Here is a 16,380-nt window from a genome sequence, read left to right as displayed (position 1 = left end):
CCGTCTCCTTGGAAGAGATATGCAAGGCGGCAACTTGGGCTTCGGCCCATACATTCTCCAAGCATTACCGCTTGACTGTGGCTGCTCGGGCGGAGGCCCGGTTTGGAGCTTCAGTGTTGCGGTCAGGGATTTCTATGTCCCGCCCTGGGTGAGTACTGCTTCGGTACATCCCACCAGTCTATGGATTGATCAGCTTGATGATATGGAAGGTAAAATTATGTATAATCATACCTGATAATTTTCTTTCCATTAATCATAGCTGATCAATCCATAGCCCCTCCCAGATATCTGTACTGTTTTTATTCTGGTTGCATTTCAGGTTCAAGTTCAGTCTTCAGTTACTTCAGAAAGACTTCGTGTTCAAGTTTTTTCACTTGGATTCTTCAAGAGTTAAGACGAGTTTGTGTTACAGTGAGCTGCTGCATTCCTCTCCCCTCCGTTTTACGGGGCTGGATTGAGACTTAAAATTCTGCCGGCACTCCCTCCCGCTTCGTGCGGCTGTAGGGCAGTTTTGTACCCCTCCCGCTTCGGCGGTGTTAGGGTCAGTCAGCTCCTCCCGCGGTTGCGGTTGCAGGATAAGCCAGATCCCCCCGCATCGGCGGGTGTGGTGTCCCTCCCCCGCTCCGCGGGGATGAGCTGGACGGATTCCCCTCCCCCACTTGTGTGGGGATGAGCTGGGTTAATTCCCCTCCCCCGTTTCGGCGGTGGTGAGCTGGGCAGAGTGTCCCTTCGTGGGTGTAATTCTCTAAGTGCTGAGTCCTGCGGATGGAGCTTTGATATCGACATACTGAGGAGTTTCCGGCAGCACATGACCACATATAGGGAGGCAAAAGTTTGCTCTCTATCTCCACCTGCTGGTAGATGGACACAACCCACCAGTCTATGGATTGATCAGCTATGATTAATGGAAAGAAAATTATCAGGTATGATTATACATAATTTTACCTTAGCAGCCAATAATCAGGTAGCAAGCATGGAAACAACTAGGAATCCAAGTAGAATAACAAATGCTTATTTTATGATAGTAAGCTTTCTGTATGAAATGAATCCATAAACTAGTTTAAAAACTGCTCTGTTTTCTTGTTATAGTTAGTGCCAAGAGTCTAGTAAAGCCCATTCATTCAGAATAGACTTGCCCTTCCAAATGTTGCCCAGTTCTTAGCAAATCTAAAGCCCTCTTCAATGCACCATCATCTCAACCATACATTGAGACTGTGGGGTGCTACACGTGGAATGGATCAAATTTCTGAGAAAGTTACCCTGGAGGGTTTTTGGTTCAGTTTCCTAGCTGAAATCCTAAATTTGGATTTCAGAGGCTCCATACTGCCACCCATGTATAATGTGATAGCAGACTCCTCCACAGCCCGCTCCAAAATCTTATCTTGGTACCAGGAGATCTACTACTTTTGCAGTAGGCAGGCAAACAATTTTAATTCCCACTAGACACCCAACTACCTTCTAATAATTGAATCACAAACTATAAATACAATTCTTTCCACTTCATCTTCGACACACACCCCAGAGATATATACATCACCTAGATGGCAGTTCCTTGCTATATACGGCTGTGTCTTGCCTCACCAAAGTAATGGTCTCCTTTCATGTAAAATCCAGACCAAAGGAAATGGTGAGCAGACCACAAAAAGACTTCAGAAGTCCAAAATAATACAAAAACACCTTTATTAGGTAACAAGAGTAACATAGTAACATAGTAGATGACGGCAGAAAAAGACCTGCACGGTCCATCCAGTCTGCCCAACAAGATAACTCATATTTGCTGCTTTTTGTGTATACCCTACTTTGATTTGTACCTGTGCTCTTCAGGGCACAGACCGTATAAGTCTGCCCAGCACTATCCCCGCCTCCCAACCACCTGCCCCTCCTCCCAACCACCGGCTCTGGCACAGACCGTATAAGTCTGCCCAGCACTATCCTCACCTCCCAACCATCAGCCCTGAGTAGATGGTTTTGAACACAGAGCCCGACTTGACCAAATTTTGCCAAACAGCTGCTTCAGGGGCTAAAATAACTAATAGAGCCAGAATTGGTACACTGCAGTTCATACAAATAGCAAGGGAGTGTGTTGTGGGTTTGTTTTGGGAGAGCCCAAAAGTAGGACATCCCAACAGGGATTTTCGAATGGGAAGAAACATCCATGTCTAAAAAGGAAGTTTTTATCTAGACCTGTTTCAGTTATGCCCAAGTTACAAAAAGGTGCTCTGACTGAGCAGCTGACCATTGGAGGGAGTAAGGCATGACCCTTCCTTAATCCCCCAGAGGTTGCTGTCTCCCTCCCACTCCCCTGAAAGTGAAACTGGAAAGGAAAACCAGGCTTTGTCAGTTGCAGGTATTATGGCCATTCTTATCAAAGTAGCAAGCAGGTCAGAGGAGTAGCCAAGTTCTACTTTAACAACCCCTCCCCTTATTTTTAAAATAATAATTCTGAACTTTCCAGAAACAGAAAAATATCAACTGTACCTAAATATATAAGCTACTTGCAAGCCTGAAGGCTATTGAAGCGATGTACATTCTGGTAAAGTAGGTATTTTTCAGGTCCTGGAGGGATCACATTTACAAAAAAGTGGGGTTTGTACCTGTGCCCCTTGGTTTACAATCCACTGTACTAACCACTAGGCTACTCCTCTGTTCTGCAGGGACTTCTGTGTGACCATGCTTTTGAAAATGATGCCAGACAGACATTCATGACCCTGATTTTTTTGTCATTCAAAAATTGTACGTGGTTTCACTTTGGAAATTGGCTATTCATTTTGCACATTTTCAGTGCAAAAAAAGTTCATCTCACAGCCATAATCAACAAGCTAGCGTATTTTCGAAAGGGAAGGACGCCCATCTTCCGACACAAATCGGGAGATGGGCGTCCTTCTCCCAGTGTTGCCCAAATCGGCATATCGAAAGCCGATTTTGGGTGTCCCCAACTGCTTCCCGTCGGGGGGATGACCAAAGTTCCCAGGGGCATGGCAGAGGCGTAGCGAAGGCGGGACTGGGGCGTGCCTAACAGAGGGGCATACTCAAGTGATAATGGAAAAAAGAAGGGCGTACCTGTTGAACACTTGGCCGACTTTACTTGGTCCTTTTTTTTTTTTACGACCAAGCCACAAAAATGTGCCCTAAATGAACAGATGACCACCGGAGGGAATTGGGGATGACCTCCCCTGTCTCCCCCCGTGGTCACTAACCACCTCCCACCCTGAAAAAAAACAACTTTAAAAACTTTTGTCTTTTTTTTTTTAAGAGTATGGGTGAAGGACCTCCTTCGCTATGCCTCCGTCCCTGCGATGGCAGTTGAGAATGTCCTTCACTATTTATTTATTTAGATTTTGCTCACACCTTTTTCAGTAGTAGCTCAAGGTGAGTTACATTCAGATACACTGGATATTTATATGCCTCCGTCCCTGCAACGGCAGTTGAAAATGTCCAAAATGTGGATGTTTGTGAGAAGGGCGTCCATGCCTGAATGTTTCTGTAAGAAGGATGTCCATGCCTTCTATGCCTCTGACACGCCCTTTATTTATTTGGATTTTGGATCACAAATAGCAGCAGTGGCATTTGAACCACCCACCTCTGGATTGCAAGACCAGTGCTCTAACCACTAGGCCACTCCTCCATTCCCTTGAAATTTGGCCATTCCTGTGGGGGGGGGGGGGGGGGGGCAGTATGCAGGTCCCTAGGGGGGAGGGAGGTGTGTGTGTGTCAGCAGAGGCATAACGAGGGTGTGGACGTCCTTCTTTCAAACATTTTGGACCTCAGTCTTTTTGTAGTCTGCTCACCGTTTCTTCCTTTCAGATGGCCTTGGTCCCTCAAAGGAATACAGGGGTTACCAGATATGCAGGTAGGACCACTCGACTATAACTGTGAATTTCTGCTTTCTATACCTCTCTGTCTGCCTCAGCTCCTCGTGTTCTTTTCTAGCCTGCAGATATTGGATTAATTCTTTGAGAGCCAGGAACACTTGGTGAACACCTATGTATAGCCATCACCAATTTGTAGATACTGATATAAGTAGCATGCAGTCCAAAAGACTGGATAGCTCCTGTCATGCTGCTGGACTACTGTCTACTTGTTTGGGAGTGAGGAATGTTTAATCCAGTTTAAAATCCCTTACATTTATTTGGTGTATGTTATATTAGTTCATCAGACTTACTCATTTGTGACTATAAATTGACTCTTAAAAGTTTTCCTTCTCTTAATTGAAGATCTATAGATCAACAAATATGCACAAGGGATAGTGGAAATCAAACACCGCTGGTCTTTATTACTTTATAGGAAAAGTGCCTTTAACTTGTGCCTTTATTCAGTAGTTTGACAAGTTACATTTAGGTTCACTAGGAATGTTCCTGTTCTGCAGGGGGAGCATAACTATCTGTAGCTGAGGCTACAGTTAAATGAGTTGCCCACGATCACAAGGAGCAGTAGTGGAATTTGAATCTGGCTTCTCTTGAGTCCTTTGTTCTAACCATTAGGTTGCTTCTCCACTCAGTGCCCTTTTGCAAACTCTTTTCTTGAAACACATTTTTATCCAGTAAATACTTTATCACTCTGTACACATAAGAAAAGTCATGCTGAGTCAGACTAAGGTTCATCAAGCCCTGCATCCTGTCTCCACACATTTAGTGTTGTGCTCACCTTAGCTCCTCATCCCCCTGCTGTGTGTTTTAAAAATGTTATTCACTAGATTGTCTACCCATTAATAAAACAATAAAAGTTCATGCTAGTCCCAAATACACTGGTCTGACTACAGTGGGTTTGCACCAGCTCCAATTGATTCAGAATGCTGCAACAAGACTAATTTAAAACTCTGTTTGACCTTCCTTAAAGGAAATGGCCCAGAGTACTTGAAGAACACTATCTCCCTCTACATACCGTCAAGGTCACTAAGAACCTCCCAAGGAGTATCCCTAACCACACCCTCCGCAAAGGACATCACAGGATGTGATACCCGCAAATGAGCTTTCTCCAGAGTAGCCCCCACACTCTGGGATGTACTCCCTGAAATGCTTCGCTTAACACAAGACTATCTCTACTTCAGGAAGCAGGTGAAAGCCTGGCTCTTCAACCAGGCCTATAACAGAAATAAATGACACTGGCTGCACATACTTTAGCAGGGTGTGTTTATCCACTCCTACCCTAGCTAAGATCATCTTCAAACACCTTTCTGACCTCATTTACAACCTTCTTTAAACTAGTCCCTTATTTTTGTACTCCTGTTACTCTATTTTATCTATCTATATGTTCCATCTTTGCTTACACCCTATGCCAGTGATGGCGAACCTATGGCACGCGTGCCAGAGAGGGCACGCAGAGCCCTCTCCTTTGGCACGCGCGCCGTCGGTCCGCTCCGCCCACTCTCCCTCCCTCCGAGTACCAGGCCGCCCGCCCTCACTCCCTCTTCCAAACCGCGGAAGCACCAGGCCGCCCGCCCTCCCAGCACCAGCGCTCGCCCTCCCTCCCTCCCAGCACCTCCCAGTACCAGCGCTCGCCCTCCTCCTCTGAAAGCCGATGCCTTTTCAATTTCGGAGGAGGAGGGCGAGCGCTGGTACTGGGAGGTGCTGGGAGGGAGGGAGGGCGAGCACTGGTGCTGGGAGGGCGGGCGGGCGGCCTGGTGCTTCGGCGGTTTGGGAGGGAAGCAGGCCTGGTGCTGGGAGGGAGGGAGGCAGGCAGGCTGGGTGCTACTGGGTGCTGGGAGGGAGGGAGGGAGGCAGGCCTGGTGCTGGGTGCTACTGGGTGCTGGATGGAGGGAGGCCTGGTGCTGGGAGGAGGGAGGGAGGGTGAGCTCTGGTGCTGGGAGGGAGGAAAGCAGGCAGGCCTGGTGCTTCGTCGGTTTGGGAGGGAAGCAGACCTGGTGCTGGGATGAAGGGAGGCAGGCAGGCAGGCCTGGTGCTGGGTGCTACTGGGTGCTGGGAGGGAGGGCGGGCGGCCTGGTGCTTCGTCGGTTTGGGAGGGAGGCAGGCAGGCCTGGTGCTGGGTGCTACTGGGTGCTGGGAGGGAGGGAGGCAGGCCTGGTGCTGGGTGCTACTGGGTGCTGGATGGGAGGGAGGCCTGGTGCTGGGAGGGAGGGAGGGAGGGAGGCAGGCCTGGTGCTGGGTGGGTGGAAGGGTGGCCTGGTGCTAGGTGGGTGGGTGGGTGGGTGGGAGGGAGACCTGGTGCTGGGAGCTACTGGGTGCTGGGAGGGAGGCAGGCCTGGAGCTGGGTGCTACTGGGTGCTAGGTGGGAGGGAGGCCTGCCTGGTGCTGGAAGGGAGGCCTGCCTGGTGCTGGGAGGGAGGGCGGGCAGGCAGGGGGGAGAGGAGGGTGGCTGGACATGGGTGGCTGGAGGGGAGAGGAGGGTGGCTGGACATCTGTGGCTGGAGGGGAGAGGAGGGTGGCTGGACATGGATGGAGGGCAAGAAATGAAGAAGAAAGGAGGAAAGTAAAGAAAGAAATGGAAAGGAAGCCCTGGAAACGGAGTTAAGAGAGCAGCAGAATCAGAGACAACAAAGGTAGAAAAAATCATTTTATTTTCATTTTAGTGTTTGGAATATGTCCAATTTGAGAATTTACATCTGCTGTCTTATTTTGCACTGGGTATACTGGAGCTGTAACAGCTTACAGAAATGATTTATAATGGAAGAAAATCATGTTATTTTTTTCTCCTATACTAGTATAATATTTTCAATGATGTCTGTTTATATGCGCCATGGCTGGTGTAAGGGGTGTGGCTATCATAGGGGTGGAGTCATATGTGGTGACTCTGCCCATAATGAGTACCGGCACTTTGCGATAAATAATTAGATTTTGGGTTGCTGTTTGGGCACTCGGGCTCTGAAAGGTTCGCCATCACTGCTCTATGCTGTCTCTTGTGTTGACACTGTAATGTAGTGTACTATTGCCTTACTTTGTATTGTTTGAATATTTTTACTGCTGTAATTGTCTATTGATTATGTTTGACTTATTCTTGCTGTACAGTGCCTTGAGTGAATTCCTTCAAAAAGGTGGTAAATAAATCCTAATAAATAAATATAATAACTATCTTTTTACTGCTCCTTAGACTATGTGCTTTTAAAATAAGGCAATAAGCCTTTGGGTTGTGTGTGCATTTGGGTTTAATAGCTAATGTCTTCATTACCATTGCATTTACATGAACAGTGTGCTAATGTCTATGCATTTTTTTGTGCACAGTTCTCCAGTACACTGAACACCTCTCTGCATAAGGGTGGCCATTACAGTGCTTGATATTGTGCACAGAACCCATGCTAAGCTGTTCACTGTAAGGGAGAGATGCACAAAGCTTACCGTGCTTGCAACGTTTGCTGTAGACTGTATTTGGCCAGTCTAAAGCAAATGTTATTTAAAGTCTGATGCCCAAAGGGGTTCTGCATCCCTTTTACCGTTCCCGGTAGCAGCTACCGATAACACTATGCAAATAAGCTCATCATTATTAAAGTGAGCATTCTTGCCAATGCACAGACATTTCCATGCACTTTTAATGTGCAAAACCTAACGGCAGGTCTGGAGCTGTCATTAAGTTTTGCACGGTACCCCTGGGGGTCCAGTGGACCCTCCTCCCAACCTCCCCTAACCTTAAAATTCCCTGGTGGTCCAGTAGACCCCAATTTTGAATCCCTCCAAAACCTTTCAAACCTCCCAACTACCGGCGCTCCTCCACCCCAGAACCAAAAATCCCTGGTGGACCAGTGGACTCCCCTCCTGACCCCCCCTAACCTTAAAACTCCATGGTGGTCCAATGGACCCCATCTCCCAACCCCTCTAACCTTAAAACACCCTGGTAATTCAGCAGACCCTGATCCCAACCACCTCCAAACCTTCTAAGTACAGGTGCTCTCCCCCCCCCCCCCCCCCCCCGGAACCAAAACTCCCTAGTGGTCCAGTGGACCCTCCCCCTGTGCAAAAAGATCTTTGTGGTCTAATGGACCTCCTCTTGAGCCCCCTCTCACTCAGAATAACTCCATGGTGGTCTAGTGATCCGAGCCCCCTCCCTTTTCCTCCACATACCTTAAAATATTGGGGGCAGGAGCAATGTCTACTCCATTCTTTCTCCGATGTGCCATTCTGAAAAATGGCAGTGCCCAACTTCTGCCCGTTGCATCTTGGGATGCACTGGGAGGGGCTAAGCACCATATAAGGTGGAAAAACTCCTTATATGGTGCTTAACCTCTCCCAGTGCATCTCAAGATGCACCGGGCAAAGGCTGGGGTCGCCATTTTGAGAAGGGCAGGCCCAGAGGCAGGAGGGAATAGGCATTGCTACTGACCTCCAGCCTCCAACAGTTTAAGGATATGTGAAGGGGAGAAGGTTCAGGTCACTAAACCACTATGAAGTTGTTTTCAGTGAGGTGGTCCACTGGACCACCAGGGATTTTCTGCAAGTGTAGTGGAGGGGAGGAGGGTCATTAGACCACCGTGGAGGTTTTTGAGTTGCGCCGGAGGAGTTCATAGGGGATTCACTGAACTCCGTGGACCGCCCTCTTGAGGCCCCCCCACGCAACTCAGAAAAACTCTGTGGTGGTCTAGTGACAATTGCATTTGACAGCTAAGCAAACAGCAACGAGTGCACAAAGGAGATGAAGTTCAAATGAGATGCATGGAAATTTAACGGTAACCGGCCATTAATTTTCCATTCATCTCATTTGCATACCATCCCCTTTGTGCATTGGTCACTGTTTGCAACTTAAGTTCACCTGTGGCTGCCATATTTAAAGATAACCTTTGCGCATTGGCCCCTAAGTTTCCCACAGTTTTATGTTGGCCTCTTTTGCAGATGGGAGAAGATCAAACAGGTTCACAAGTGAAAATTAAGTTTTAAAAGGGAATGAGGTGGAAGAGATGACCTTAAGAGGATACTAAGAACAAGCAGAGAGAGCATAGAACTCAAACTTCAGATTCTAAAAGCACAGGTTAGAAAATAATTTATTTAAATGTTTTTAAGGATTCCCAGATTTGTTTTCTGACCTAGACAGGGAAAGTGCCTATCCATTGTCCTGTCATACCACTGTGGTCATCTCTTCTTATGGAAGTACCTAGAAGGTTGTGAGGGTAGGGTGCATGCTGTGCTTTGATTTTTTTTAATCTGATCTCCCCCCTGCCCCCTTCCTACCACTGGCAGCTCTGTACACTGGGCAAAGACTTGTTGCCTCCCATGCTGTTCTGAGCTTTAAGCAACCCTCTCAGGGCTGAAGACCTGCTGTCATCTGCTCTGCTCACAGCTGTTTGCTAGATTGCACAGTGTGCTGGTTGAGATGTTGATCTGTTTCCTCCTGAGTGACAGAAGAAAGAGACTGAATAGAGTTTAGTATAGGAAACATGCAAGGGATAAAAGTGTAAAGAACAATCAGATCATTCAGAAGACAGTTAAATTGGATACCTTTTTCTCCAAAGTGACAGTTCCTGATGACAATGACAGTGACACAAACAAAAAGGCAAAAATTATTGCCACTGAAAACAGTACCATATTCTCACTGGTACTGCTAACATTAATGGAAAATCTCTGTGTCACGTTTCAAAAGTTACCAGTTATGAATGTGTTGCTCAAAATTCGATGACGTGACATGTACATCAAGCATTATTAGTAATTATTGCTGTCTTGAGTTGTGCAGTGAGCTACTGAATGGACAGTTGATGATACAGTGAGAGACTGTGTTGCAGCACATGAATATGTACAATATGTACTGATGTAGATTTCTCAGATTCTAAGAAGAGTTTGGAGATACGGGTAGGCTGCTAAGTAGAAACGTTTGAGAAAGCTCTGTTGAGTGGGGAAAATGTCCATGGAATTATCATTTCAGAAAGCAAAGGCATACTATAACTTAGATCAGTTCCTTATCTCTTGCTTAACTATGCGAAGAACTTGCCTTGAGTTAGCTAACCATCAAATTATCCCAACTGACTCTGTACCATACATCTTGTTCCCATCAGGTCCCTTAGCTATATGGTAAGCCGTATTGTAGAAAATCTTTAACATCATACCTGTTAGTTGAATGTTCTAATGCATGTTTATTAGGTGTATCATTAGTATTATTATGCTGTGGCTAGGAAAGCGAATAGAATGTTGGGTATTATTAGGAAAGGTATGGAAAACAGGTGTGAGGATGTTATAATGCCGTTGTATCGCTCCATGGTGCGACCGCACCTTGAGTATTGTGTTTAATTCTGGTCGCCGCATCTCAAGAAAGATATAGTAGAATTGGAAAAGGTGCAGCGAAAGGCAACTAAAATGATAGCGGGGATGGGACGACTTCCCTAGGAAGAAAGACTAAGGAGGCTAGGGCTATTCAGCTTGGAGAAGAGACAGCTGAGGGGAGACATGATAGAGGTATATAAAATAATGAGTGGAGTGGAACAGGTGGATGTGAAGCGTCTGTTCACGCTTTCCAAAAATACTAGGACTAGGGGGCATGTGATTAAACTACAGTGCTGTAAATTTAAAACAAATCAGAGAAATTTTTTCTTCACCCAACGTGTAATTAAACTCTGGAATTCATTGCCGGAAAATGTGGTGAAGACGGTTAGCTTAGCAGAGTTTAAAAAGGGGTTGCACAGTTTCCTAAAGGACAAGTCCATAAACCGCTACTAAACGGACTTGGAAAAATCCAAAATCCCAGGAATAACATGTATAGAATGTTTGTACGTTTGGGAAGCTTGCCAGGTGCCCTTGGTCTGGATTGGCCGCTGTCGTGGACAAGATGCTGGGCTCGATGGACCCTTGGTCTTTTCCCAGTATGGCATTACTTATGTACTTATTGTATTATATCTCTGATATTTGAATTCCAGTGCTGTTGAAGCTACAGTGTGGTAAATTTAAAACGAATCGGAGAAAATTTTTCTTCACCCAACGTGTAATTAGACTCTGGAATTCGTTGCCGGAGAACGTGGTACGGGCGGTTAGCTTGACGGAGTTTAAAAAGGGGTTAGATAGATTCCTAAAGGACAAGTCCATAGACCGCTATTAAATGGACTTGGAAAAATTCCGCATTTTTAGGTATTACTTGTCTGGAATGTTTTTACGTTTGGGGAGCGTGCCAGGTGCCCTTGACCTGGATTGGCCACTGTCGGTGACAGGATGCTGGGCTAGATGGACCTTTGGTCTTTCCCAGTATGGCACTACTTATGTACTTATGTACTTATGTATATTTTTTCATACTGTTTCATGGTAGTTCTATTATTAGGTTTCAGTTTACTGTTTTCAAATGTACCTCATTTATTGTATTTAGTTTATTCTTGGTTATTTTACTAGAGTTATGCTGTTAACAAAATTGTAAGTTTTATCTGCTGTACACTGCTTTGGGTGAATCTCTTCAAAAAGGCAGTTAATAAATCCCAATAAATAAATACATAAATATCCTGATGTTTGTTCAGTTGGTCCACTCAGTTAGCAAAGGGCAGTTTCAGTGACTAGAGAAGTGCCACTGTTCATTTCAACGAGTATTAACTTCAGCTGAGCACACATCTTGAGCAATGTCTTTAGTGGGGGAGGAGGTACTGTTGTGAGAACTGATTCAAAGTTTACAAGCTACCTGCATGGATGAATAAAGTACTGCAGATAAGCATTGAGAATATTTGTTGCTGTCATGAAGACGATAGCAAGTTGGACCTGGATTTCTGTGGTAGAGAACAACTGGTTTGTTTTGATTATAGTGGCAGCCATATGGTGGCACTAGAAGTGACTAAGGAATTATTAGGAAGGGGATGATAAATAAGACCAAGAATATTTTAATGCCTCTGTATCGCACCTTGAGTGTTGTGCTCTGTTCTGGTCACTGCATCTGAAAAAAGATATAAAGGAATCCTACTATATAAATGAAGAGTGACGCGGCACGTCACAGATCTATCCCGAGTCCTGACGTTGTTAGAGGCAGTAACAGCGGCACATAGAGGCAGGACCAGCGGATCAACGGTCTGTAACAAATGCCCAACCCGCCTGCCCGGTCCGTCATTGCCACCCAGCGATTCTCCTCTCTCCCATGTCCCCCCCTCCAGGCACCCACTGAGTCTCTGTCGCTCCTTTGAAAGCCCTGCCCGTCTGTAGCCTTCCCTTCCAGGTCGTTCCCTCAGAGTCCTGCCGTCGCGGAAAGAGGAAATGACGTCAGAAGGCGGGACTCAGAGGGAACGAACTCGAAGGGAAAGCTACAGACGGGCAGGGCTTTCAAAGGAGTGATGGAGAATCGCTGGGTGCCTGGAAGGGGGGGCAGGGGAGAGAAGAGAATTGCTGGGTGGCTACAGGGGGGGCAGGGGAGAGAGGAGAATCGCTGGGTGCCTGGAGGGGAGGCAGGGGAGAGAGGAGAATCGCTGGGTGGCTGGAGAAGGGGGGGCAGGGGAGAGAGGAGAATCGCTGAGTGGCTGGAGAGGGGGGCAAGGGAGAGAGGAAAATCACTGGGTGACTGGAGGGGGGCAGGGGAGAGAGGAGAATCGCTGGGTGGCTGGAGGGGGGCAGGGGAGAGAGGAGACTCGCTGGGTGGCTGGAGAGGGGGGCAGGGGAGAGAGGAGAATCACTGAGTGGCTACAGGGGGGGCACACACTCTCTGTCTCTCTCTCAACTCACTCACCCAATCAGAAAATGAATTGTAAAAATACTAGAACAGCACTGTGCACTTAAAAAAACGCTGGCACCATATGTGCCGATAGCAACTAAAGCAGTCAAAAAGTGCCCAATACAGTTTCTAACTGAGCATAATGGAAAGTAAAACCAGCAAATATACACAGCATGCTTTCCACACTATGTAGTATTAACATAAATACAAGTGCATTAACATAAATAACAAGTGCAAAGTGGAACCTGAACTATAGCTACATTTGCCTTGTTGATGACTCCATACTAGGAGTCACCGACCAGGAAAGGGATCTAGGTGTCATCATTGATGATACTTTGAAACCCTCTGCTCAGTGTGCAGTGGCAAATAAGAAAGCAAATCGAATATTAGGTATTGCTAGGAAAGGAATAGAAAAATGAGGACTTTATAATTCCTTTGTATCGCTCCATGGTGCGACCGCAACGTGAATGCTGTGTGCAATTCTGATCACCACATCTCAAAAAAGAGGTGGAGGGGCATTTTCAAAAGTGTTTATAGTGGAGTCTGGGGTTATATGGTCCCCTCTGCTAACCACCCAGTCTCAGGCTATAATATGTGGTAATTCTTTCTCTGAGATTTCTACTTACCATAAGAAATATACCAATAGGGTTTCTGCCTCCTTACACCCACCCCAAGATACAGTGGACCAGCCACCCCCCAAGATGTGGGGTGACAGAAAAGACAGAAGCTATGTTTCTTCCAAGTAGAAAGTTTTTATTACTTACCAATCCAGATAATAACAAAGCAATCAGCCAATAACAAATAGCAATTTGTTATGAGAGGGAGAGAGACCACTGCTCACTGTTGATCATCTCAGCCTCTGACTAAATACACTACAGCAGTGACTTATATACAGTGGATTGGGCATCATTTCCCCTCCCAAATCATACAACCTTGCAACTTCAACTAATTTCTGTCTTACTTTATTGTTTACATAAAATGGAAAACACTATCTGAATGTTATGGAATACAGAACACAATATCTAAATGTTTATGGAACACAACATCTTATATCAAGTCCAAGGTTTCTTTCACAGGAGATTGTAGTGCTATTTTGCTACAGGAATCCATGACCCCCCCTGACCCCTATACAAAACCAGCCTTTTCATCTGATGTGCCTGGTCTTTTGGGATGTGTTGAATAGATGGTCACAATGTGGGTAATTTTGAGCAACCGGCAATGCGAACGGACACTTCCATACCAAGTACATTTCAGCCAGTTTTCAAAGGGAAAATGTGTAATTGCCTCTGAAAATTAGCAAGTGCAAAGTAGTGAATTTGCTGAAATTTCCTGTGTACTTTTCCTTTTCTCTTTGTTCGGACAACCAAGCAGATGCAGACTAGAATGCATATAATTTAAAAACTGCATAAATATGCTTTTTTTCCTCCCTTGACTTGCCTAGGGTAAAGCCTCATTTTAGCTTGGTTAAATGTGCCCATGGTAAGGAAACCCACACATAGACAAAGACAATTTTCAGCTGAGCCATTTCACCCAGGCCAATAGCTTTGAAAATTGTGTTCAAACGTGCAAGGGGCTCCCAAATTACATAGGATGTTGTATAACACTAAGTAATAAAGGCGCGTAACTTTTAGCAGCCTATTTTCAGCACAATTTGTTCAGAGCTGCTTTTGTTTGATAATAATGCTAGTTATTATTTTGTCTTATGTTAAAATATGTGTGTATGTAATGGCTTTTAGATTGATTTATTTCTTTTGTATTATATGGTTATATATGTATTTTTTTTCTCCAATCATGTGTAATGATGAGCAGAATATAAGATAAATAAATGAATTAAAATAAATGAAACAATTGATTTTTATAGCTGTTTTGGCATTTTTTGTAGTTTTGATTTATTAGTATTGATGGTCCAGTGGTGAGAATTTATAGGCAATATAAAAGTAGACTTTTCTAAGGACTCAAAGATGAATTATTCTTTCTTGTTCAGACTGCTTTGCTTAACTAATTTATTTGTCCATTTGTGTTTGTATAAGTGAGAAAGTGTAGCTGTCAGAAGACTAATCAGCTGAGAACTATAGTCAGAGTTAATTTATTCTAATAAATGATTTTCTGAAGCTGTTTAGCAATCTGTAATCTATACAGATAATATGCCTAGAGCCAGATGGTGTCAGTCCATCAGGATCCGGTGGGGTGTGCATGCATACCCCGCCATAAAGACTCCGACAGATGTGGAGCCGATAGGCCCAGGACGCCAGACAGCCACAGAACTGAGTGAGATAGTGAACAACAGCATGTGCATGTACATGCCAGCATAGAACCAGCAAGGCGCTGAAGAACAGACAACTACAGGGCACCAGAACAGAGAGAAGAGGTGAACCACCAAATCATGGGACCGATGTGAGGTTAGAAGATGTGTTTCAGACCCATTATCGGAGGGGAAAAGGCTGAGGATACTTAGGTTGGTTGAGGAGGAGAGGAATGGTAGTAAGGAATAGGGTCAGGAAATGGGAATGGCCTGGATCAAGCTGAGCAAAGATAGTATGTAGATATTCTCTGGAAAGTTTCATTAAGAGTTAGCTAGTTTGGATAGTTAGCTAGTTTAGATATAAAGCTAATTATATGTGATGGATAATTAATAGTGTTTGCATACTTTGACTTACATGGAGGCTAATTTTCAAAGCACATAGAGTTATATAGGTTACTATGCAACTTTGTAAGTCTATGTGCTTTGAAAATGAGCACCATTGTCTCAGCGCTGCGTACGCCTTGTAGCACTATAGAAATGCTAAATAGTAGTAGTAGTACTTAATGGTGTAGCAGTTTAAGTGTAGCACAGTGTACTTACTGGTGTAGCACAGTTTAAATAATTTGGAGTACAATCCTCCCAGAGAATCAATGTAGTGATATTTACAGTTATCAAATACAGAAAATCAAGGGCTAGCAATATAAGGTAAACTTGTAGTGCTATATAACTATGTAGTAGTAGTAAAATATTTAGTTTGGATCAAAATGATATGGTGCTTTTATCCCAGCTTAATTTATGAGAAGTTTGCTCATCTGCAGCTGAGAATTCTATCTTCCACATAAAAAGGATTCTTATGAATGTAATCCTGTGGAACTAAAATTGTTTTCATTTAAATATTTTTGTTTTGTTTTTAATTTTTTGCTATTATGTTTATTTTAGGTTAACATTTCCAATGAAAGTTAACACACTTCTGATCTTCTCTCTCCCCCCCCCCCCCCCCCCACCCCCAATACCATTTGTTCATTTAAAATTAGTTCTGTGCTGTTTGGAGCAACCAAAAAAAACCCTATTTTTTTAAACCATCTAAACACAGAAAAAAAGCAACTGAGATTTCCTCCCCTCTCTGTGTAGAAAGAACCTATGATATTTCACCGAAGAGATGATATTCCCTGTGCTAAAAGGTGTGGGTTGGGAAGAGAGACCAGGGGGGTGAGCAGAGCCAGCTGACCACACATTGGGATGTCATTACAAAATCCCCACAAGTGATTTCAACCAAAGACTTTGTCCATACTGAAACACAGGAACAAAGTTTGTGGGTGGTATGATCAGGCCTGTCATGGTGTCCCTTTCAAAATGAACTTACAGTCCCTCTTGTAAAACATATCTGCAGTATATGTGTTTCTATAAACAAAATAGTACAAGTCTGAAATCTGCTCTTTTATTTTATTTAAATTTGCATATGTATGGTGTCACATTATTCAAGCTAAAAAAGTACTTTATTCAGTCTGAACACTTATACTCCAAAGTAGACCATCTGTCGTAATGGGTCTGGATGCTTCATTGCTTCCTATCTGCAGTAGAAAATAAGCTGGAAATAA

General features: G+C 44.7%; 1 protein-coding gene across 1 annotated transcript in view; it reads left to right on the top strand.

Moving 5' to 3' along the window:
- The window catches only part of HIBADH (3-hydroxyisobutyrate dehydrogenase), a 294,282-nt gene that overhangs the window by 184,474 nt on the left and 93,428 nt on the right, over positions 1-16,380 (top strand). The gene's annotated exons all lie outside the window — the stretch shown is intronic.

This window comes from Microcaecilia unicolor, chromosome 1 (assembly GCF_901765095.1).
Source record: "Microcaecilia unicolor chromosome 1, aMicUni1.1, whole genome shotgun sequence".
In the NCBI taxonomy this organism is placed as follows: Eukaryota; Metazoa; Chordata; class Amphibia; order Gymnophiona; family Siphonopidae; genus Microcaecilia; species Microcaecilia unicolor.
The sequence above is the reverse complement of the archived record's forward strand: the minus strand, read 5'-3'. Positions and strand labels throughout refer to the sequence as shown.